This window comes from Pinus tabuliformis, chromosome Q, assembly GCF_031772625.1.
Source record: "Pinus tabuliformis cultivar Carrire ecotype Pingquan chromosome Q, CPIR1, whole genome shotgun sequence".
NCBI lineage: Eukaryota > Viridiplantae > Streptophyta > Pinopsida > Pinales > Pinaceae > Pinus > Pinus tabuliformis.
The window spans coordinates 981,833,622-981,857,582 of record NC_142296.1 but is presented as its reverse complement, the minus strand read 5'-3'; the positions used below and the strand labels follow the sequence as shown (position 1 = coordinate 981,857,582).

At 37.9% G+C, this 23,961-nt stretch overlaps 1 pseudogene; it reads right to left on the bottom strand.

Annotated features, from left to right (window-relative positions):
* Positions 1-10,264: 10,264 nt before the first annotated feature.
* LOC149222757 (uncharacterized) lies at positions 10,265-11,933 on the bottom strand (annotated as a pseudogene).
* Between the last annotated feature and the right edge of the window lie 12,028 nt (positions 11,934-23,961).

Below are 23,961 nucleotides of genomic sequence, written 5' to 3'. Positions count from 1 at the left end.
TACCTTTTTCAAATAACTGACTCTCCAAGCCAAGCATGTACAAAAAGAACTTGATGATTCTTTTTCAAAGTAGAAAGAATTCCACCTCTTGTGAAACAATTTATCATTATCTTCCTTTTTCAATCATGGAGACAAAATCAACTTTTCCACGTCGATATGACATTCCATGCATGTTTAAACAAAGGAGTCGACCATCAAGTCAATTACACATCCATGTTCAAATACAATGAAATCCTCAACATTCCTTTGTTCATACATTCCATTATCATGCATGTATTCCATTCTTCAACTTTCTCTCAAACACAATCATAAGTACAAGATCCTCAATCATATGTAAATGTACTTACAAAGTTGAAATAAACATAATTTTTCTCCAATAAAGCAAGTCACATACTAAACTTTTTCATTCACCTTTTTGGTAAAACCCTACAACTTGCATTGCATTGGCAAAGAAATGTATCAAATCAAAAGACATGCAACCTTAATTGGATAAGAAATTTAACCATTTCTTACCAATCCATATCAAAGGTTCTTCCTTTAATTTCACATCGACATCAACAAGTGAATCATCTAGAAACACATCCATTATGGAAACTTCCTTTCCATTCTTGCCATTCTCTTTTTCCACCTTCTTCAAATTTCGTGGAAGAATTGTTGGATTCAAAATCCAACACTTTTCAGCAATATGTCCTTGCTTATGGCAATAATTTCAACACATGTTCATCCTCTTTACAACATAATTTTCCTTGTCCAATGGGCCTTTGGCTCCTTGCCTCCTTTTCTTCAAAATTTTCTTGTATGTGGCCATTTTGTTCCAACATCTAGAAACACTATGGTTAACCAAACCACAAAAGGAACATGTAATTTCTTTCCAATGCTTATGTGGAAATTTACCATGCTTTACATAATAATAAAAAAATGTGATTGAAATAAGATTTATACCTTCCTCTTTCACCTTTTTTGCCTTCATGAGAAGGTGAATCGAATGAAGAAGTGGCTCCCTTTGGAACACCATCAATCTCTTAAATGATTTTAGAGCTTTCACAACTCCCTTGTTCAAGTGCGTGATTATGAACACCTTCTTCTTGCAAAGTATGTTGCAAACAATTGCATTCCCCAGGAATACAATCTTTACAAACATGAGGTAGAGAACCTAAAATGAAACTCCTCTAGGAACTGTTTCAATTGCCTTCATGGCTACTTTGGAACTTTCTCCATAAGTTTTTCCATAGCCAAGACCCAAATACTTAGGCCTTTCCTCAACCGTTATTGGCTCAACAATGCCTTGTGCATGTTTGCCCAATCCTTTTCCTTCATAGCCAATTTTTGACATCAACTTGGACCCTATACCTCTTGTATGTTTTTCAAAGTAACCAACATAAAAATTCTTAGATGAAATTGAAGACAAACTGTGACTGTTTACCTCTTCTTTAAACTGATGTTTGACTAAGGCTTCTTTGGCAACAAGGAGTTGTGTCTCCAACTCATGCATCCTTTCTAGGTTCATATTTGCAATATGAAGTTAGCTCTACTTTTCCTGCAATTTGCTGAAAAGCAACTACTTCTCTTTCTTCATGGAATTCAACTTCTCTCGAAGTTTGGTGCTCTTCCTTTCATCTTCATACATTTTTTTCACCATATCCATCATGATGAACATGTCTTGCTTCATGTCTTCATCAAAGAATCTTGTGAAGGAGGAGGATTTTGAAAACTCACTTGTAGAAGTTTTCATTATAGAAATGAATAAAAGAACTTCAACAAAATTCACAAAGCTTTGAAAGAACTATTGAAAAATTTCTGAACTAAATGGCAGTAGAGTCGAACTCTTATTCAAGAAGCCTTTTGCAAACAAACCCTCTTGTACTTCAAGGGTTGCCTTGAGGTCCTTTGGGTAAGGAGAATGTCTTCAACCCCTCTTCCTTCATAAACTCAAACAACAGTCAGTTTACAAATAGTTAAACAATTAAATTCTTTATACTGTTTAAACACCTTTCAAGTCAAACAAGCAACCTACTACTCTATCAATCAAGCAACTTATTGCTTTGTCAATCAAGAAACTTGCAGTGATACCACTTGATCTGAAATGGGGGTTTGATAACTTGTTATGTTTACAAGAACCTCCCAATCAGTTAAGCAAATAAATGATCTAGCTTATATATGACATTTACGGAATTAAATACTTGAAACAGGTGTGTGTTTTCTTTTAACTGTTTAAGTGCTTTAAGTCCATTTGTTTCAACTGATATTAAACACATATAATATCCATATAATCCAGAAAATAAACATCCACACATAACAGAAAATTTAATCTAGGAGTTCACCGGAATATCGTGGGCTACGTCTCCTTGAGCTTTTTTCATCTTGACTTGGCTCTTTGGGATTATGGAAAAGTTTCTTTTACAAGTTCCACACTTAACTCCAAAGGTTACTGAACTAAACCAATGGGCTGAGAATACCATCTATATCCCTGTCATGGCTGTCGTCACTCTGTAAACAGATCTAAGTTTCCTTAGACTTTTTTCCTTCAATTAGTGCTCTGAGCTACCCTGAGCTTCTTGATGGAACTAACTCCTTCAGAATTCTTTAATTGTCTCTAAAACCTCATCTATTGTCTCCAAGACATATCAGACACAAAAAAAGACTAATCATTTGCTCAAAATGAGCATTACATCCCCAAACCAGGCATTCCTGCACGGTTGGCACTAGGTAGCCTGAAACTTCCCTGTAACATCTCGGCCTTTAGAAGTCTTCAAATTTTTCTACAAATCCCTACAATGGATTCAGGAGGCTCATTACAGTCAGGAATGACTATTGGTTCGTTGACAACGAGTACTGGTATCTCCTACAACTGCCTCCAACTCCTGGTGGCCTTGAGCTCAGAAATCTTCCTAGATGAAAATCTCTATGAAGATGACTTCCTCAGCTTCTATGGACTATTCGATTGGCTTCAGAAGGCTCCAATTAGCCTAGCTAGCCTCTTGTTTCACTCTCTCTCTCTCTGGTCCAAAATTGTTCGTGGAGTGCATTTAATCAATATCCCCTAGGGATACTCCACCAAATTTGGTGAACTGCACCTAACCCCAATTAAACTTCGCATATCTGCCTAAGTTTAGCTGCTCTGCCAAACTGACTGTCAGAGATGATCCATTAGAATAAATTTTTGGGCATGCATATGAGGCGGTATAATCCCAGCGGTTAGGGATAATCCTCACCGGAAGCATTTAAAATAGCGGAATCTCCACCGTCAATATATCCCGCTCGATCCAATGGATATCGTATTGTTCACTCACAAACTAACCCAGACGATCTCCACCATTGATGTGACCCATCCAATCGAATGGTTGTCACACATTGTCGCATAGATTCTTGCACGATCGATATCTGGTCGAGAGTGCACGAGAAATGCAGATTTACCATGCTACGTGTCGACCGCTAAGGTTAATCGCATGAAATTGTAGAATACCATTTACAACTTTTTCTCTACACGAGATACCAATTCCCACTTTCCAAATACTATCGACATGCTCAATACGAAACTTAAAGAAGGATGTTTAAGGAAAGGTTTAGTGCTTCTGCAAAATGGAATATTCCAGGGAATATCAATCTTTTTAATATTTTCAAAAACCAAATTAATCTTTGTCAAATGTCCAAAAATTGCAGTTTACTGGACTTTTCAAATTGTGATAGCTCCTTCATACGGTATTAGTTTTTCGAATCATTTGCGGTGCCAAAATCAGGAGGAAAATATCTATCTATTTGTTCAGGTTCGACACTCTTTCGAACATTTTGAAATCACTAAGGTCATTAGTCTGCAAACAGATCTACGCTCCCTTAGACTTGTTTCCTTCAATGATTACTCTGAGCTACCCTAAGCTTCTTGATGGAACTAACTCCTTCAGAATCCTTTAACTGTCTCCGAAACCTAATCTACTTTCTCTAGCACATATCAAACATTGAAAATAAACTGATCATTTTTTCAAAATGAGCATTGCATCCCCAAATTAGGCCTTCCTCACGGTTGGCACTAGGCTTCCTGAAACTTTCCTGTAGCATCTCAGCCTTTAGAAGTCTTCAAATGCTTCTACAAATCCCTGCAATAGATTCAAAAGGCCCATTATAGTCAGGAATGATTTTTGGTTCACTGAGAATGAGTACTGGTAGCTCCTACAACTGCCTCCAACTCCTAGTGGCCTTGAGCTCCAAAATCTTCCTAGATGAAAATATCTATGAAGATGACTTCCTTAGCTTCTCTGGACTATTCCATTGGCTTTAGAAGGCTCCAATTAGCCTAGCTAGCCTCTTATTTCACACTCTCTCTCTCTCTGGTCCCAAACTGCTCCTAAAGTGCATTTAATCAATATCCCCTAGGGATACTCCACCAAATTTGGTGAACTACACCTAACTCTAGTTAAAATTGGCATATCCACCTAACTTTAGCTGCTCTTCCAAACTGACCGTCAGAGGTGAGCTGTTACAATAACTGTTTGGGCATGCATATGAGGTGGTATAATCTCGATGGTTAGGGATAATCCTCACCGAAGCATTTCAAATAGTGGAATCTCCACCGTCAATCTATCCGGCTCGATCCAATGGATATCACATCATTCGCTCGCTAACTAACCCGGACGATCTCCACCGTCGATGTGACTTGTCCAATCGAATAGTTGTCGCGCAATGTCGCGCAGATTCTTGCACGACCGATATCAGGTGGAGAGCACACAAGAAAAGTAGTTTTCTGTGGTACATTTCGATCGCTAAGATTAATTGTGTGAAATTGTTGAATACCATTTACAGCTTTTTGTCTGCGCGAGATACCGTTTCCCACTTTCCGAATACTACCCACGTGCTCAATACGGAACCTATAGAGAGCCATTTAAGGAAAGGTTTAACACTTCCCCAAAAGGAAATATTCCAAGGAGTATTAATTAATATTTTCAAAAACCAAATTAATCTTGGTCAAATGTCCAAAAATTGCAGTTTATTGGACTTTTCAAATTGTGATAACTCCTTCATACGGTATCGATTTTTCAAACCATTTGTGGCACCAGAATTAGGAAGAAGAGATCTATCCGGTTATTCAGGTTTGACACTCTTTCGAGCACTTTGAAATTTGAGCTATCACTAAGGTCATCACTCTCCAAATGGATCTAAGCTCCCTTAGAATTGTTTCCTTCAATCAGTGCTCTGAGCTACCCTGAGCTTCCTGATGGCACTAGCTCCTTCAGAATTATTTAAATGTATCTAAAACCTCATCTACTCTCTCCATCACATATCAGAAACTGAAAATAGACTAATCATTTGCTCAAAATGAGCACTGCATTCTTAAACTAGGCCTTCCTCCTCGGTTGGCACTGGGCTGCCTCAAACTTCCCTGTAGCATCTCAGCCTTTAGAAGTCTTAAATGCTTCTAAAAATCACTGCAATGGATTTAGAACACTCATTACAGTTAGTAATGACTGTTGGTTTGCTTAGAATGAGTATTGGTAGCTCCTACAACTACCTCCAACTCCCAGTGGCCCTGAGCTCCAAATTCTCCTTGGATGAAAATGTCTATGTAGATGACTTCCTCAGCTTCTCTAGACTATTCCATTGCCTTCAAAAGGCTCCAATTATCCTAGCTAGCCTCTTGTTTCACTTTCTTTCTCTTTGGTCCAAAACTGCTCCTAGAGTGCATTTAATCAATATCCCCTAGGGATACTCCACAAAATTTGGTGAACTGCGCCTAACTCCAGTTAAACTTAGCATATCTGCCTATATTTAGCTGCTCTGCCAAATTGACCATCGGATCTGAGCCATTATGATAACTGTTTGGGCATGCATATGATGTGGAATGATCCTAGTGGTTGGGGTAATCCTCACTGGAAGCATTTCAAATAGTGGAATCTCCACCATCATTCTATCCTACTCGATCCAACGGATATCACATCGTTCACTCACGAACTAACCTAGACAATCTCGACCGTCGATGTGACCAATCCAATCAAACGGCTGTCGCACAATCTATTGTAGATTCTCGCATGACCAATATTAGGTAGAGAGCATGCGAAAAAAGTAGTTTTCCCATGCTACGTGTCGACCGCTAAGTTTAATTGCATGAAATCATAGAATATCATTGACAGCTTTTTGTCCCCGCGAGATATCGTTTCCCACTTTCTGAGTACTACCCACGTGCTCAATACGGAACTTAAAGAAAGAAGTTTAAGGAAAGTTTTAGCGCTTACCCAAAAAGGGAATATTCTAGGGAATATAAATCTTTTTAATATCTTCAAAAACCAAATTATTCTTGGTCAAATGTCCAAAAATTGCAGTTTATTGGACTTTTCAAATTGCGATAATGCCTTCATACGGTATCAGTTTTTCGAACCATTTACGATGCCGGAATAAGGAAGACGAGATCTATCTGGTTGCTTGTGATCGACACTCTTTCAAACATGTTGAAATATGATCTATCACTAAGGTCATCACTCTGCAAATAGATCTAAGCTCCCTTAGACTTGTTTCCTTCAATCAGTGCTCTGAGCTACCCTAAGCTTCTTGATGGCACTAACTCCTTCAGAATTCTTTAACTATCTCTAAAACCTCATCTATTGTCTCCAACACATATCAAACACCGAAAATAGAATGATCATTTGCTCAAAACGAGCACTGCATCCCAAAACTAGGCCTTCCTCCATGGTTGGCACTAGGCTGCCTGAAACTTCCCTGTAGCATACTAGCCTTCAGACTTCTTGAAATGATTTTTCAAGTCCCCCAATGGATTCAGAAGGCTGATTACAGTCAGGAATGACTATTGGTTCGCTAAGGACGAGTACTGGTAGCTCCTAGAACTACCTCCAACTCCTGGTAGCCCTGAGCTCCAAAATCTCCCTGGATGAAAATATCTATGAAGATGACTTCCTCAGCTTCTTTGGACTATTCCATTGGCTTTGAAAGGCTCCAATTAGCCTAGCTAGCCTCTTGTTTCACTCTCTCTCTCTTGTCCAAAACTGCTCCTGGAGTGCATTTAATCAATATCCCCTAGGGATGCTCCACAGAATATGGTGAACTTCACCTAACTCCAGTTAAACTTGGCATATTCCCCTAAATTTCACTGCACCGCCAAACTAACCGTTAGAGGTGAGCCATTACAATAATTATTTGGGCACGCATATGAGGCTGTATAATCCCAGCGGTTAGGGATAATCCTCATCGGAAGCATTTCAAATAGCAGAATCTCCACCATCAATCTATCCTGCTCGATCCAACGGATATCGCGTTGTCCGCTCACCAACTAACTTAGAAGATCTCCACCATCGATGTGACTCGTTCAATCAAATGATTGTTGCGCAATCTTGTGCAGATTGTTGCATGACTGATATTAGGTCGAGAGCGAGCGAGAAAAGTAGTTTTCCAGTGCTACATGTCGACTGCTAATGTTAATTGTGTGATATCATAGAATACCATTTACAACTTTTTGTATGTGCGAGATACCATTTCCCACTTTCCGAATACTACCCACACGCTCAATACGGAACTTAAAGAAAGACGTTTAAGGAAAGTTTTAGCGCTTACCCCAAAAGGGAATATTCTAGGGAATATTAATCTTTTTAGTATTTTCAAAAACTAAATTAAATTTGAGCTATCACTAAGGTCACTGATCAATATCTGATCACCACTGCACTTGCGTTAAAAAATTTAGACCCAAAATAAGATTTTATAGTTTGTACTGATGCTTTTAAAGAAGGTGTGGGTAGAGTTCTAATGAAAAAAGATAAAGTGGTTTCTTACGAATCTCATAAGTTAAAAGATCATAAGCAGAAGTAATCCACTTATGAATTACAACTAACTTCTATTGTGCACGCCTTAAAAGTATGGTGTCACTACCTGCTAGGGAAGATATTTTGATCAGGACAGATCATGGTAGCTTAACAAACTTCTTTAGTCAACCCACCCTGAACGCATGCCAAGCTATATGGACTTCCTTCTTAAGTGAATTTGACTTTGAAATCAAACACCTTAAGGGAAAGGAGAACCAGGTAGCAAATGCATTGAGTAGGAAATTGCATCATGCCCACAAAATTTTGTTTAGTCAGGTAGAAATTAACTTTTCTAATAAAATGAAGGAAGAAATTCAGAAGGATCCAGAATCTGAATTGCTCTGGTAGCAAGCTAGGGATGGGGAGCATACCGGGAAATCTAGTGAGTATAGTATTAACACTAAAAATCGGCTAATGTTTAGAGGTAGGATATATGTTCCTAAGCAATTATCATTGAAACAACTCATATTGGATGAATTCCATAGGAGTCTGTATGCGGATTACCCTAGCTATCAAAAAAATAAATTGCAATTAAGAAAGGCTATTACTGGCTTGGTATGTCGAAATACATTGCGGAGTACTTGACCAAATGTTTGGAGTGTCAGTAGGCTAAAGCTGAGCATCAACATCCTACTGGGCTGTTGAATCTGTTTCCTGTTGTGGAATGGAAGTGGGACACCATAACTTTGGATTTCATAACTGGTTTACCTCGATCAAAACGAAAGAATGATTCAATTATGGTGGTGGTTGAAAAATTAAGCAAGGTAGCTCATTTTGTCCCTGTCAAATCCACCTACCAAACCACTTAAATAGCCAACATATTCATGAGGGAAATCTTTAGGCTACATGGCATACCTTGAGTCATAATCTCTGACCGTGATGTTAAGTTCACTTCTACTTTTTGGAAAGCATTGTTCTCCAGTTTGGGCACTCAAATTCACTTCATTACTGCCTATCATCCTCAGACTGATGGGAAGACTGAATGAGTCAACCAAGTGGTGGAAGACATGTTGTGCATGTATGTCATGCAACAACCTAGGAAATGGGAGGAGTATCTTCACTTAGTATAGTTTGCCTACTGTTATCACAAAATCAAGCACTGAAGGGCTGCTAATCAGGTAGACTCTGTGTAACTGTTTCAGACCAATCTTTTGACTAAGGATTAGCCTCCCTAGCCTGAGAGGGCTCTCTCAAAAGGTTATTGATTTTGAATATTGATAAGATGGCTAACTCTTGTAAGGTGAATTTAACAAATATGTTGGCTGGACAGACATTACAAAGACTTCCATTGGGCTTATGGAGTTAATCATCCTTCAGTAAACTATAACACTACTCATTCATAGAAGTCAGGGCATGTAATGTTTAAATACTCAAAACACATCTCTTAGAAACCTCAGCTTATAAATACACACAGGAAATCAGAGCAGCAAAGTGAATTCTGAGTGATTGTGTATCTATACAACTGTAAAAACATAAAGGATAAAACAAAACCACATATCTTGAGCATTTGAAACACTGTATGAATCCTGAGAAGAAAAGCAGTCACTTGTATTACTGAAAATGAGTTTATACACAAGCCAAAATAACACTCTGTTTTCTCAAATATCCAACCCTCATTACATAAAAGTTTCAACTATATATAGAAACATAACCTTAACTACTTTGAGCTTCCTCCTCCAGCATGAGGGGAGCTCGATGACTACCACTAATTACCCCTATCCACTATTGAACTAACTCATTAAATACAATAAGTGCTAAACTGGAGTTTAAAGAGTCCTAATTTATCTATGACTCTAATTCTATCCTCCTCGTAGAATGATTCTTTCTTGTTCTCTGACACCTGTCTCCTTTTCGTTTGGCTGAGATAACTGAGATGAGCAATTAATGTTGCATGCTGGCTTGGAATGCTGAAGGCTTTAACTGCTCAGCGATATTAGGGAATATCCCTTACTTTTCGGTTCTGGTCCCCCATCACTTCGAATATGTAGCAGCATGTCCTTTTAGTTCCTTAAACAACCAAAAAAATAGAGATTTGCCACGTCCATGATGTGCTGGCCACCCTTTTCCATGTACCTGTGTGATGACAAAACTTTTTTAAAAAGATTTGCCGCTTTATCAATCATAATTGATTGGCTCAACTGAAACATGCAGCTACAGCAGTTTCGTAGCGCGCTACGAAACTGCTGTGTAATTTCATCATACACAGTCTCATCACTTCTCTGCATTCTTGCTATCTTCTCCCCATATTTCTCTTTCAGCTGATTGTTCACATTTTTCTCAACAAATGAATAACAACTTGCAAGTAACCCTGTTCAGCTGCCAGGCTTCAATGTCAATAGCTTTTCCTATAAAACTCAAACAGCATGCCCAGATTTCTCTGCAAGCCCTGCCAACCTGGAACCTTTCACTGCAAAGCACCTTTTCTTACAGCCACTTCAATAGATTCCAGACCGCGAAGAACACAACTTTGACAGATGTTCAATTAGATCAATAAATCATCCACCTCAAATGATTGTGAAGTATCCCCATGGACCATTCGAGTGTGCATAAAGCCCAATTTAATGAACAAATGGCCAATACAGTTAACAACAGCATGAAAAATGGAAACTCCAGATTGCTTGCCACAAAGGTAACCACCAAATATGTGGTGTTTACAACTCAACCATAAGTGATTCAAGTTCTTTAACCATTGCTTGCAAGAAGTAACCTGTTTTCTGGAGATACTTTGGCTGGAACATAGTTTACTAGTTTAGCATTTAGTCCCAGCTCTCTCACCATATGAACCTGCCAGTATCAAGAAGTTCTTTGCATTTCAAGCCTAGTACTGCCCTTTCAGCTGGCTTCAAGCATCTAATAATATTTCCAACATCATGAACATTAGCAGCATCTTCAGTGGTATTGCAAACATTTAAGTTCGTTCCGACTTTAACGCCATTGGAATGATCAGAGCAATGCTCCCCATCAAGTGCCCAGCTGGTCAGCCATGTTACAGCACAAAATTCTTCTCTTGTAAAGCCCAGGTTTATGAAAAAAATGTTTATTCACGTAAGATTTCCATTGGCAAAGATGGTGGCAACATGTTGCAATTGCAAGGCCTTTTATGTAAGGATGATTTCCTCCTCTGTTGGTATCTTCAGATACATATTTGTTATGGTTTTTTTCACTAAGACAGCATCAGAGGGCCAAATCTGTCGCTGGTCCACAAAGATGTTTCCCCACTGCAGCATAGTAAAAGCCCTTCAAAGATTCCACAGCTTCCAATTTCAAATCTTCAATGTCTATTCTCAGGCGCTCCAAATTAATGGCCTCTGTCTATCTCAAAGTTCGATCAGGCTTGAACTTATATGACCTGCGCTCCACTAGTACTATGTCCTTAATGCCATAACAGTCAGAAAACATGTGAGTTAAATAACCTCGTCCAGCCCCAAACTCTACAACTTTTAGATGGGATTTCAACTGTTCTATCTCTTCCCCATGCCCACTACCATCAATATATTCATAATGCATGCTTGTCTTTGAAATGGAATCAGGACTCCAAATTATTCCCAGAGTTTCAAGATTTCCAAGTATGGATGCCTGTTGTATGGCATGCTTCTCTTGAAAGGGCAACCTCCTATCTAGCTTTGCGTTGAACCATTTGTTGCAGGCATCAGGCAGCAAATATGAGTCCTGTATGTTGTTTTCACAAATAGCACTGTGAGCTGACTGAATTTTCTCAAGTAATGCATGGAACTCCTGTCCTGACATTGCAAGTATGGCCTTGCGCTTCATCTCTGAACACACATCATTATCTGATCGAATTCTTTCAGTTTCTCCTGATGTAAAACACTTTTCTTGAACTTCAGAGGGACTTCTAAATCTTGAGCTATCTTCTTCATCACTGCCAGAATTGATACACTTTGCATAGTATGGTTTAGATTTCAATTCTTCTATTTGCTTCACAAAAGGGCATTTTTTGACATGTGCAACTACATCTTCCTGTAGGATAGTGTGGGACGGATCGACTGGGCATGGAATCCTCGCCTCCACCGAAGCAGGCTTGTGTTTCCCGCAAAACTGAGTGCCAAACAATGGAGAACTTGCACAAAAACGCTTCTTGTTGGGCAGCCAAAACTGGCATCGTTGTGCTTGCTCCATCCTCAATTATCAAGAGAACATGATACTGCCCATCACTCTGTTCCACAATACGGATTGCTGCTTCAATAATTGGGGCAAAAGATGTTGGCCCAGCGAATCGAAGATGTGGGACTATCTCCCTGTAGCGTCTCAACGCTTCTTCAAATCCATTGCATAACCTATCATCTGGATAGAAACTAAACACACTTTGATCATGTGTCAAAGCGTCCCCAAAACCGAAACAAGGGATCAAGTTGTCTTCGTCAAATACAGATAAGGTCCTCCCAATTATTGAAATCGCTTGTTCATAAGGGTTTGGAGTGTCTCCAATGTGGTGTAAGCTTCGGCGATTAAAAGACCTTGCACCAGTCCACTCATTGCTCTTAGTGAAGTCAATCCCTACAATCAAATTGGAAGATTCGACCTCATCAAGTGAATTGTAACTGTCAGCGATTCGGGAGTATCTCCTTTGCAACTTCTGTTTAATCGCTGGTTGTGCTGGTTATGCATAAGTTTCCGATGGAACTGCTGGTGAAGGACCATAGGATGAAGAATCCCAGAGGTGGTCCAATTTATGGCCTCTGCTGCTGCGATTCTCTTGAACCATCATCACATTCCCGCAGAAAAGCTAGTTCTTGATCAGTCTTGTTCCTGAGCTTAGCACGATACTGACAAAACGACTGGAACTGATAAATAAACTCATCGATCATATCCCAGAGCCATTGATTCGGTAGCTGCATGTTAACCACGCCGTGAACAATGACCTGAAAAAGACTACAATAATTGTCCCAGGATTCGACCCGCTGCTTCAGATTTGGGGAGAGCCTCTTGAGAATAATACGCATGCATAACAAGGCTATGAGTATCAATAAAATCCTTTGAATTCCTGCCACATACAATGCAACTTAGAGAACCAGCCTTCCCCTGCTTCCACTTGTTTTGCTATAATGTCAAACTCAGACAACCGTGCTGTAATGTTTCTGCCAGCTAGCGGAAAGGCATCTAAGCTGGAATAATGCTTTTAATGTTTGATGCGTTCACTTTTTACAAGCCCATGATAGTTTTACGAAGAGCATCCCAAGACATACGCTGATATTCCAAGCTGCTTTTATCTTGTAAATCTTTCATCATTTGCGCCAGCTTGAAAGGAGGAACATAAACACCGCCACTTCTTCCAAGCGCCTTTTCAGTGTTTCTAACTCCCTCTTTCAGAACTCTGTTCAATAGGCATGCTAGGATTTTTACCTCCACTGAAAACTCGAACAAATCCCCAATTTCATAGCACGCTACGAAAACACCTAAACAGGTAGCGCTGCGAAACTGCTAAAAAGGATTCATGCGCTGCGAAAACACTTTGTCCTTAAGCTAGTCTGAGCAATTTTGGCAACAGAATTTTCAGTGATAACACCTACAATAATGGGTATCATGAGTCATTAAAGATGAGTCCCTTTGAAGTACTCTATGGGAGGAGGTGTACTGTTTATTCAAATTAGAATAACCATGAGAATAAACAAATATTATGACCGGATATGTTGGAATAAATTGAAGGAACCGTGAAAAAGGTCCAGGAAAGTTTGAAGGTTGCACAAGACAGGAAAAAGGCTTATGCTAATAAGAAAATGACCTATGAGGAATTTCAGGTAGGAGACCATGTCTATGTGCAAATCAAACCCAAGAGGAGTACTCTCAGATGGGAAAGTGCGCCAAATTGGCTCCTCAGTTTTGTGGTCCCATCCAAATCTTATATAGGGTAGGACCAGTTGCGTATCAACTCAGACTACCGAGTCATATTCGGGTGCATAATGTATTTCATATTTCTTTGTTAAAGAAATATATATATGATCCTTGACACATCATAGTTTGGAAAGATATTCAGGTAAAAGAATATTAAGATATGTATATATGTAGGCTATTTCTTTTATCTACACTATATATTCAGATGTGCCAAATGTGTGACAATTGGATGATGGCAGGTCAAAACGGAAGGAGAATTTTTGGTAGAGCCCCTGTGCATACTCGATCATAGAGAAGTAAAGTTGTGGAGGCGAGCTATCATCTAGGTTAAAGTGCAATGGAAGCACTTTAGCCCAGAGGAAGCCACTTGGGAGGATAAATATTTTATGCAGGAGGCATACCCCAAACTATTCCAAGAGCAGCTGGAATACTAAACAATGAGGAGAGTGTTCCACCTGAGGGGGGGAAGATGTAACACCTTCGAATATGAGAGTAAAAACTGAAGTTATTGTTCTTGAAATTTTACTTTTCTTTTTATAATTTTGCAAAGAAATGAGAAAATAAAAGTTATAATAACTAGTAATGAATTTGTTTTATGTAATTCAGGAAATGGTTAGAGTGAGAATAGAATGGTGATTTCCTGATAATCTAAAGAATTTTGGGAAACAATTGGAGGTAGTTATTATTCATTTTCCTTCTTCTAAAAGTCCTGGAAATAAAAGGGCTCCTGAGGGACTAAGAGGGGTTTGGCTACCAGAACAGGAACCACCTGAAGAAGAAGGATACATGAGAATTGCAGAATTATTTCCATAGCTAGTTGGGGCCAATGGAAATTTTTCCAATCAAATTGACTTCTAAAATTCTATATTGGACTAGAGTCTTAAGGTCTGGAAGGGTAATTTGGACTAGTTAAATCGAACTATGATAAATGATTTCTCCGGGGGGGGAATCTTGACATAATAGACAGTTCCATTGGAAGGGTGGGATGGTCTGATTCTCGGCACACTGACTCAATCAGTGTCAATAATTGCAGATAAGTAGAACTAACAATGTTTTGAAGTTTTTATTTCTAAAAGTCCTGTTAAGTTGAAAATCATGTTGCTCTAATTTCAAGAATCAAGTTCTGTCGAAAATGAACAGTGGACGTATTATGAATAAAATGATAGGAAATACTGCTTGTTGTTGTCTAAGTTAATTTATGTGTGTTTTGATATAATTCTTCATCTTAAATTATCAGTTTGATGAATAGATGTGATGAGTATTACCAGGGTATTGGCCAATATTTATGTATGCATGTTTGATATAACATTTCATTTAATTTGTTAGTATGATAAATAGACATAATGGGTTATCATAGGAATATCGGCAAGAGTATATTTATACATGTGAAAATGAAAAAAAATAAAAAAGGGTATTGTAAGTTTGGAAGGATGGATGGAGCAAAACCCTTTGTGACCATCAAGAACACTGTGAAGAAAACCGTGTATCAACCTGTGTGAAAAAGTATATAACCTAAGTAGCCTTTGTGGGTGGTTACAAGCTAGAGACAAGATGTTCAATTATGGAAAGATTTTCTAGTAGACACAGGGAGTAGAGCAGACTGTAATTATTAAAGTTAATGGGTCCCTGAAAACAAATAAGAACCCCATGTGGCATGCCTAATTTTAGATTTGTTCCAGCAATGAACTATTACCAGCAACCGTAAGAACAACTATTCGTGTACTGAAAACTACTAAAGTCAAGCCATGATAGCAAAACTCGGAAGTACAGTAATTAATGGAAAGCTTGTATCTATTCACTGGGAAAAAACCAAAATAATGCCTGGATAATTGTATTATCATGAAAACAGTAACAAAATAGAACCATAAACTATGGGCATTAAGGAAATCCATTTGCGAAGTAAGAAACTGCATTATAAAATTTATCGATAAACAAAATGAATCCCTTGTACAAGATGGATTGTTTTATTAGAGAAAAAGAAAGATTAAAACCCTCGAACGAGGTCCATAAAACAAAATATGTGCAAAGAAATATACATAACCATTTAATTCAACAACCTTTCATACATCCTTAGTTAGGTATTAAAGCCCTCCATAACTAAGTACCCATGGTATTAAGTGCCTCCTGAAGTTCTCAGGAGTCTGGTAAACTACATTTTTATTTATAAATTAACAAAATTCGACTATGCGCTAATAGTAGCCGCAACTGCCACAGAGACAGAGGGTCTATGGAAAGGAAATGGAGTGAACTCGCTTTCTATTCTACGAACCCACCTCAGTACCTAGAATGAAAAAACAATCTTTCTCACGAATAGGAGAGAATACAACGATGTACCCAAGGTACTTAGCACAGAGCATAGATTGGGGAAGGAAGGATTGTTCCTACCCATTAAACACTAGGGTTTTATTCGTGGCCGACATCCAGATGCATTGAACTAAATGAACGAGAGATTTGGAACCCTAGTGAAGCCTGAACCTTCAATTGACAAGTATTACCTGCAAATATTAGAACAAATGCATTAGCTAATGTTGGAGGAGGACCGAACAAAAACATCCAGCATCTTAATAAACTAAATGAAAAATAGGGAAACACACCTCTTAAGCAAGAGCAAGTAATCAAGTTGGGAAAAACCTCAACGTCGCACCGGAATCCCTATGGCCAAACAAGGATGTAGTAGGGTTTGCAAAGCCAAGGTTTAAATCCAGAATTAATGGATAGATGTAGTAAGGGTTCAACGACCACCCTGTGTTTTCTCGCAAACTAAATGGAATGAAAATGGTTAATCAAATCCCAACCCTGTGTGGTAAGGCAATCACACTAACCTGTAGCTGAACTTTTTTGCTGGACAGGTTGCAGATCCCTGCCATCAGCGCAATAGTCAAATGACAGAATGAGCCTTAGACTCCATAGGAAGTTACCCCAAAAACCACATCTCCTCACTAGAGTTGCTGGATTGTCAATGCCAGGATAAACGGTGTGAGGGCACACATATCTCCACCTTGCTGGTACACATCTGGAAGAGTCCCGGAGGTCCATTTAAAACCCAACATCCAAGGGGATCACAGACACTTAACTGAGGTGTAGAAACCCATCAACAATTACAACCAAGATGGCATGAAATAAGGCTATGGAGTATTAAGCTCGTTAAAGAGGAACAATGAACCTAGGAGGGTTAAAGGGTTAGTTCATTAGGAACAACAAATGACAACATTACTGTGTAATTAATTAATTATTAATTTTTTTTATGTCATAGGTAGTTGTTACAAAAGGGAAAAAGTATTTTATTGTTGAGAATAAATAAAATATTACAATGGTCACCTTTAATGCTTAATATGCAGTTGAAATTAGTATTTTACAGTAATGTTCATGACAAAAAAAAATTATATAGATAGACACACACATGCATAGAAAGAGAAATATTTCCTATTTTCTACTTTCTAATTCCCAAAATGAGGAGACTCTATTTACAAATGTCAATTATGTATAAAGAAATCGAAAATAAAAAATTCTTATGGTTAAAACATTTTATTTATTAGATATTTGATGCCTAGATTCTTGGCATATCCAATCTAAAATGGATCTTTGCTAGTTTAATAAATAATAATACTCTAATCATAAATAAAATACCATAAACTATACAATTTTATATAAAAAATTATTTCATAAAACTTATAATAAAATGTTTATAACTTTTAGTTAATATTCCCCCCTACCCCCACTATCATAGAAATAGACTAGGGGTATATGAGGGTAGGTGTGCATAGGAAATAATGAGAAAAAACTATAAATATATTATTGTAAAATTTACCTAATATTTCCTTCCCATCACTACCTTCGGAAATATTTTAAAATTGTAAAACAAACTGATGTAACAATTAAAAATTAAAAACTGATATAAGACATTATTGCCCGTTACATCCACAAATCCATTCAATTTTAAATTTGTATCTACCAAGTGTTAACAAGAATCAAATATCTCTATATGCTTGCTAAATATCATGTTAAGATGCATCTATTTTCGTATACATTGGAACATATGTTATCGTTATAGTATTAACATGTACATATTAGTAGAAAATGATTCAATTGGGTTAAACAACTCTTTGCAATCTAGTATGAGAAAGATGTTGTAGTGGAACAAATGTTTGCAACCAAGCATCATGAAGATGTTGTAGTGGTACATTACATGAAATATTTTTTTTGTGAGGTGAATTCAATTAGCTGAAAAAATATGGAATTACATCAAGGATTAAAAAAGTCACTCTGGTGTCTCATAGGCAAGACTCGATCGCAACCAAAACTGTACCCTCCTAACATTTGAGAGAGAAAACTAAAAACTAATAGTGACAACAAAAAATAGGCCACTACATAGATAGTGGCCTAATTGGCCTCAAACAAACATAGTTGCAAAGATATAATCATAAGACAAAACCATACCAAAGTCAAACAATGTGGTCAAATTCTAAGGCTTCCACTGAGATAGGATTTCTTAGATCTACTAGAGGCATGACAACTGCCACGTGGATTTTTAGATGATGTTTTATACTGTCCAGCCTTCAGGCGATTATTTCCATCCTACTATCATAGTCCCTCATATGCCCATGCATGTGATCCAAGTACTGAAGCAACTCCATCTAACACTCATGACAATCCAGGAGACTTTTTCCCAAAACGAATTTCAATCTCTAATAAAAATCCATTGTTTTTATGCACTGGTTAAATCTACCCCTCATATGTCTCATATCAACGATCCAATTTTCCCACTCAATAAGGAATTAAGTATCTGAAAGGGGATTTTAGTGGGAAGAGGCTTTCCCCCTAAACTAGGACAATTCCTCTAAAACATTGGTTATAGTGTGCTCCCAATACCAAGAGACAATGTCTTTGACTCAATGATGCAAATAGGTATTTCCTATTTGGTCATGCCCCTAATAATAAGCAACCCATATTCTATCTCTACCCCCTATCAAAGTAGGGATGGAGTGACACTTAGAGATGTACAAATAGACCATGACCTAGAACCATCACACACCAAAATTGCCAAATCTTCTGGGAGGAATGAACTAAGATGCTATCTCCATAACAAACATGTGATCTAAGCCTGTGGTACCCAAAATTCCAACAACAGACCAACCCCTACCATCTCTTGTACACCAATAAACAAAGAAAGAACATTGCCACCACAAAATTAGGCTCACACCCAACCATTAACTTGAGACAGAGTAAAAACCCACCTCCTAGCTTGGGATGAAGACATGAAGTTGTTGAGCCAAAAAAAAAGCCATTGATCCCTGACAGAGTAAACATCACCAACTCTCAACATAATGTACCATATATAACAAGATCCATAAAACCATAGAGATAGTAACTATATAAACCAGAAAACAAAAACTCCCTAATGGATCACCCTAGTCCATACCAAGATAATTCAAAGGTCGTCTCAACCACCACAAGCCTAGACAATACCAAACATTCATGAAATGAGTAACAAATAGGAAACCATCCCCCTTGACAATAATACAATTGAGAAAAAGAAATGAAACTAGAATTACTTTAGGAAATGAAAAGCAACAGACATGCCCAGAATAAAGGAACCAAAATTAGAGACATCTATCACCTAGTGAAACCAATGGTGCATTTTTCCTACAGTGCCTAAAGAGAGGAGAGAAAAACAATAATAATTCCCCCTTTGTCTTTTGTGAACTGGGAATACTACAATTTAACCAGATAATGTGGTAATCTTCATATTCTCTATTTCTTCCTCGAATAAAACTTTCTTGAGTCTCCAACCAAAGTTGAGAACCTAATCATACCTCCCACTATTGAATAAACTGTAAGGTAGCATGAACTTCTACTGGAGGAATTTTTTCCTAACCTATCTCCCCCTAAATTGTTATAGCCTCATACCCTATGTCTACTTAGGGGTATCTCATTGCAGACAAGAGTGCCCCTCTATCATTCTTAGCTGTGAAGATGGAGCAAATATTTACCAATCCAAGGCTGGCCATTATGGCCACCCTCCTGACACGTTGTATGCCATCAAAAGTTACATTATCCCATCCTCGCATCTACCCAAATTCATATAGACTAAAGGCCACCAGGCCAGAATTACACTTTCTAAGGGTGTGTGCCACATCCCATAACCCATTAGCCAAATGGGGCAGTAGCGACCCACACCCCCACCGGCACCCCCCCCCCCCCCCCTCTCCATCGTCTAAAAAGTCACCTCATTCAAGGTTGGGTAATAGCTTTGAACCATCTGTTATCATGTCACCTTCATGGGAGAATATGACAGACAATTCCAAACTAATACCATGGGGCTAGATGATTCTAGGCATCCATAACTTGGCACAAAATTTGCAACTTTGTTACTTGTTCACCTTATGTGCAGTGTGATAAGAACTAGAGTACAAGATAGAAAGTGCACCACCTATTATAGCCTGGATTCCAACCTCTAACCTATAAATAGCTTATGAATATGGAATCTAGCTTGGAGAATACATATCATGTTAAAGATAGTTTGTGAGTCCCCTTCCAGAAAGATATTATTTTAACTTTGAGTTTCAACATACTCTAGGCCCTTTTTTAGACTTATTAATTCCACTGAATTACTAGTAATAATCCTAATTGTCCCAGAATATATGAACATGGGCATCCCTGTGTGATATCTATTTATGCCTGCAAATCCTATGGGGCCTGGATCACCCTTAGAAGTTCCATTAAAGTTTAGTTTTAAATAGAAGGTGAAGGGGGATTACATTGTCCTAGATTGGAGACAGTAATTGGAGGAGGGTAATCTGAAGAAGGACACATGGGAGGGGAAGGAAACCACTTACATATTTGAATCCTACCAATATTGAGAGAAGCAAGATAATGCGAGAATTCTTTCTTTTACCGAGTCGATAAAGGATTTCTGGATTGGGTTGTATAGGTAGTATGTTATATAACCAAGTGAGGTCAAGAAACAGTTGAAACAACTGCTATAATAGGATGTCATTCGACTGAGTACATCACCATGTGGGTCACACATCATTATTGTGTGAAAGAAGGATGAGACTTGGAAGATGTGTATAGATTACAATGTGTGGAACAAAATAATGCTCAAGAATAGATACCCCATGCCAAGGGTATGTGGTCTATTGGATCAGTTGCAGTAAGAAAAATACTTCACCAAGTTGGACTTAAATTCTGAATACCACTAGGTTCGAGTCAAAGAAGAAGATACCTAGAATACTACCTTCAAAACTAGTCAAGGTTTGCATGAGTGATTAGTCATTCCATTTAGCCTATGTAATGCACCATCTAAGTTTATGATATTAATGAATGATGTATTGTGACCTTTTGTAGATTCATTTCTTATTTTTTATTTAGATTATATATTGGCATATAGATCTACATGGGAGGAACACATCTCACATTTAACGCAAGTTTTGGAGACATTAAAGAAGCACCGGCTGGCAGAAAATATCAAGAAGTCTAACTTTAAAGCACAATAGTATTTGGTGTATCTTGGATATGTGATAGGTGGAGGAGAGTTGAAGATAGATCATGCAAAGATGGAGGCCATCATGAAACGGTCAATGCCTACTAATGTTTCTGAGGTCAGGAGTTTCATTGGGCGACATAGTACCTAAGGAAATGCATATCCTCATTTCCAGTGGTAGCAGCATCGCTCTGTGCCATAACAATAAATGGCAAGAGTTTCTAGTGGGGAAAGGGTGAATGAAGGGTTTTCAAGGAGCTAAAGAAGAAGATCATTGAAGCACCAGTTCTAGCATTACTAAAATTGAAACGACCCTTTGAAGTGGAGATAGATGCGAGTGGTGTTGAGCCTTGCAATAGGTATTTATTTACTATTGATTATTGTCTTTTTCCTCCTTTCTTATCCATTTTGTGCCATGATATAATAACATATTGATATGATTTTGATAAGGAATGAATGGAACTACTCTTGATATGATTTGACCGACCAAACTAACTCTCATTACTTTTTAGGTAGAAAAACAACAAATGTAACAGCTACTGTTCCAAAGTCGGAACAACAAAAGCTAATCAAGGGAAATGAGACGTGTTGTGTGCGGTAGAACCAAGAAACGAATGAAGAAGATCAGTGCAAGATAGAATAGTTGTTTGAAGATAGCATTTAGTTGTGAATCCCTCGGGATCTCTTGATCCTAAGGGATCACATTTATCTTTTTCCTTTTGAATATAAAAGGGAAAACTGAAGAGGGATCTCTCGTCTTTTACTTCGATTGTAATTTTAATTTATAAAAGTGTGATTCTGAAGAACAAGATTGTATTGTAATGACAAGTGACTTTGATGATTAATATACAACTTGCGTTGATGTTCATTCAAATATTTTGAAGTAGCTAAGTAGTATTCGCTCGTGGCTAGGGCCCGGTATTTGGTGGATCTTACTGCTATTCCTTGTTTTATGCTTTTTCCATTTCCTGCAAGTTTATTCTTCTTTACAATTTTGCAGTTGATTTATTTTTGCTGAATTGGATTTCCGATATTCATTTCATTAATGTGCAATCCTAGTTGGCTTTATTTAATTCATGTTGTGAATTGAATTAGTTATCAGATAAAGAATCATTTCTGTTTAATTAAAGAATAGAGCATTATTGATTAAATGCTTTCCTTCTATCCAGTAGTTCAAGTCCAGCTGAAAGAGCTCAGTTAATGCTACGGTGCTCTGGATTGACCATCATTTGAATTTGGTTGATTAAGATTGAATTATGGTTTTGTTTGAGATTGAGTCATGATGCTTAGATGAATTATTTCCCTTAAAGTTACAAGCTTGAGATTTATGATTGCATCCGTTTACTCTTTTATTGAATTTAATAACTTATTTTAAAGCATTACTCTCTGGATTTATAGCTTGCACATATTGTGTACACTCTTGGAATAAAAAGAATTACCCAGATTGATAATTAGTGTGAATCAATTAGGAGTTTTAAAAGACACCTTTTAGCACCCAAAATTTTGGCGTCGTTGCCAAGGAGAGTGTTTCCATTTTAGAAAGAGTGATGTATGTTTGATGTTTGTCTGCTAAGAGAGAATTGGGTATTAAAAATGGGAGGTAAGAACCTGTGTAACGAGTGAGTAAAATGCTCGCTCCTCCACCCGCTTTCCAACAGAATTGCATTGGAATTTAAGATAGAAATGAACGTTTCATTTTTATATGAATGGCTAATGAGAAAAGACCAGAAAAAGATATAATTCCTCCCCCAAAACCTAAAAAATCTAAGGGACCGATGACCCTTGGACGATCAACCTTTATTGACGAAATCATAAGAAGAGCTAAGTCTCATTCATCAGTAGGACCCTGAACTGTTGCTACCAGACATCCTACTATTTCCCTTCAGGCCACAAGATAACCATCTGTAGCTAATGTTAAGATTCACAGTCAAACTGAAGGGTCTGAACAGAGTTTTCAAGATATTGAAAATTCACAACCACGCCCTTCACAAGAAGGGAATTCTTGTAACCTCCGTGAAGGAGAAGGAGAAACAGGTAATCCTAAAATCAAACCATCAAAACCTAGATCTCGTGAGGTAGTGATTGAACGGAGGACACCCAGTGCTTTGGATCGAGGTAGTGCTCTCAGAATCATTTCAGCCTCTTTTGGACATTCTAGGAACAACTCTCCAGCTCCAGAGATCCCTGAAGAATATTGGCATATTTTTTACCAAATGGCCAATAATCAATGACAGCCCAAACCTCTACGTTACAATACCCTATTGTGGACACAGTTGTCAATGCCCCCATGAAAGCTATCCCATTACATAATATTCCTACTTTTCATGGGCTAACTTCAGAAGACCCTGATGCATTCCTTTTTGAATTCGATTTCCTATGTAGGGGTTATGATTACATCATCGACCCCCAAAAGCTAAAACTGTTCCCCTCTACTCTAAAGGGAGTAGCCCTGCGTTGGTTTATGGGACTTGGTGGAGGTACCATCAATGACTGGGAACAGATGAAAACATACTTCCTTAAAAAATACCAAGATTATTTCCAAACTAGAGAACTAAAATATGAAATCTTTCAAATGGTAGCTAAGCCTAATGAGACTCTGGAAGAATATGTGGAGCGTTTCCAATATAATCCGCAAAGATCTCCTTATGCAAATCAGCATGATAATGTTCTAAAAACCATAAGATTAAAGGTATGAAAGACCAATGGGTAGAAACATTGAATATAATGGGTAAGGGTGATATTTATAAAGAAGATTATGACAATATTATAGACTTGTGCATCGGGTGCTCCAAGGGCAGTACAAGGTTGAAACTAGCTAGACATGATGCAATC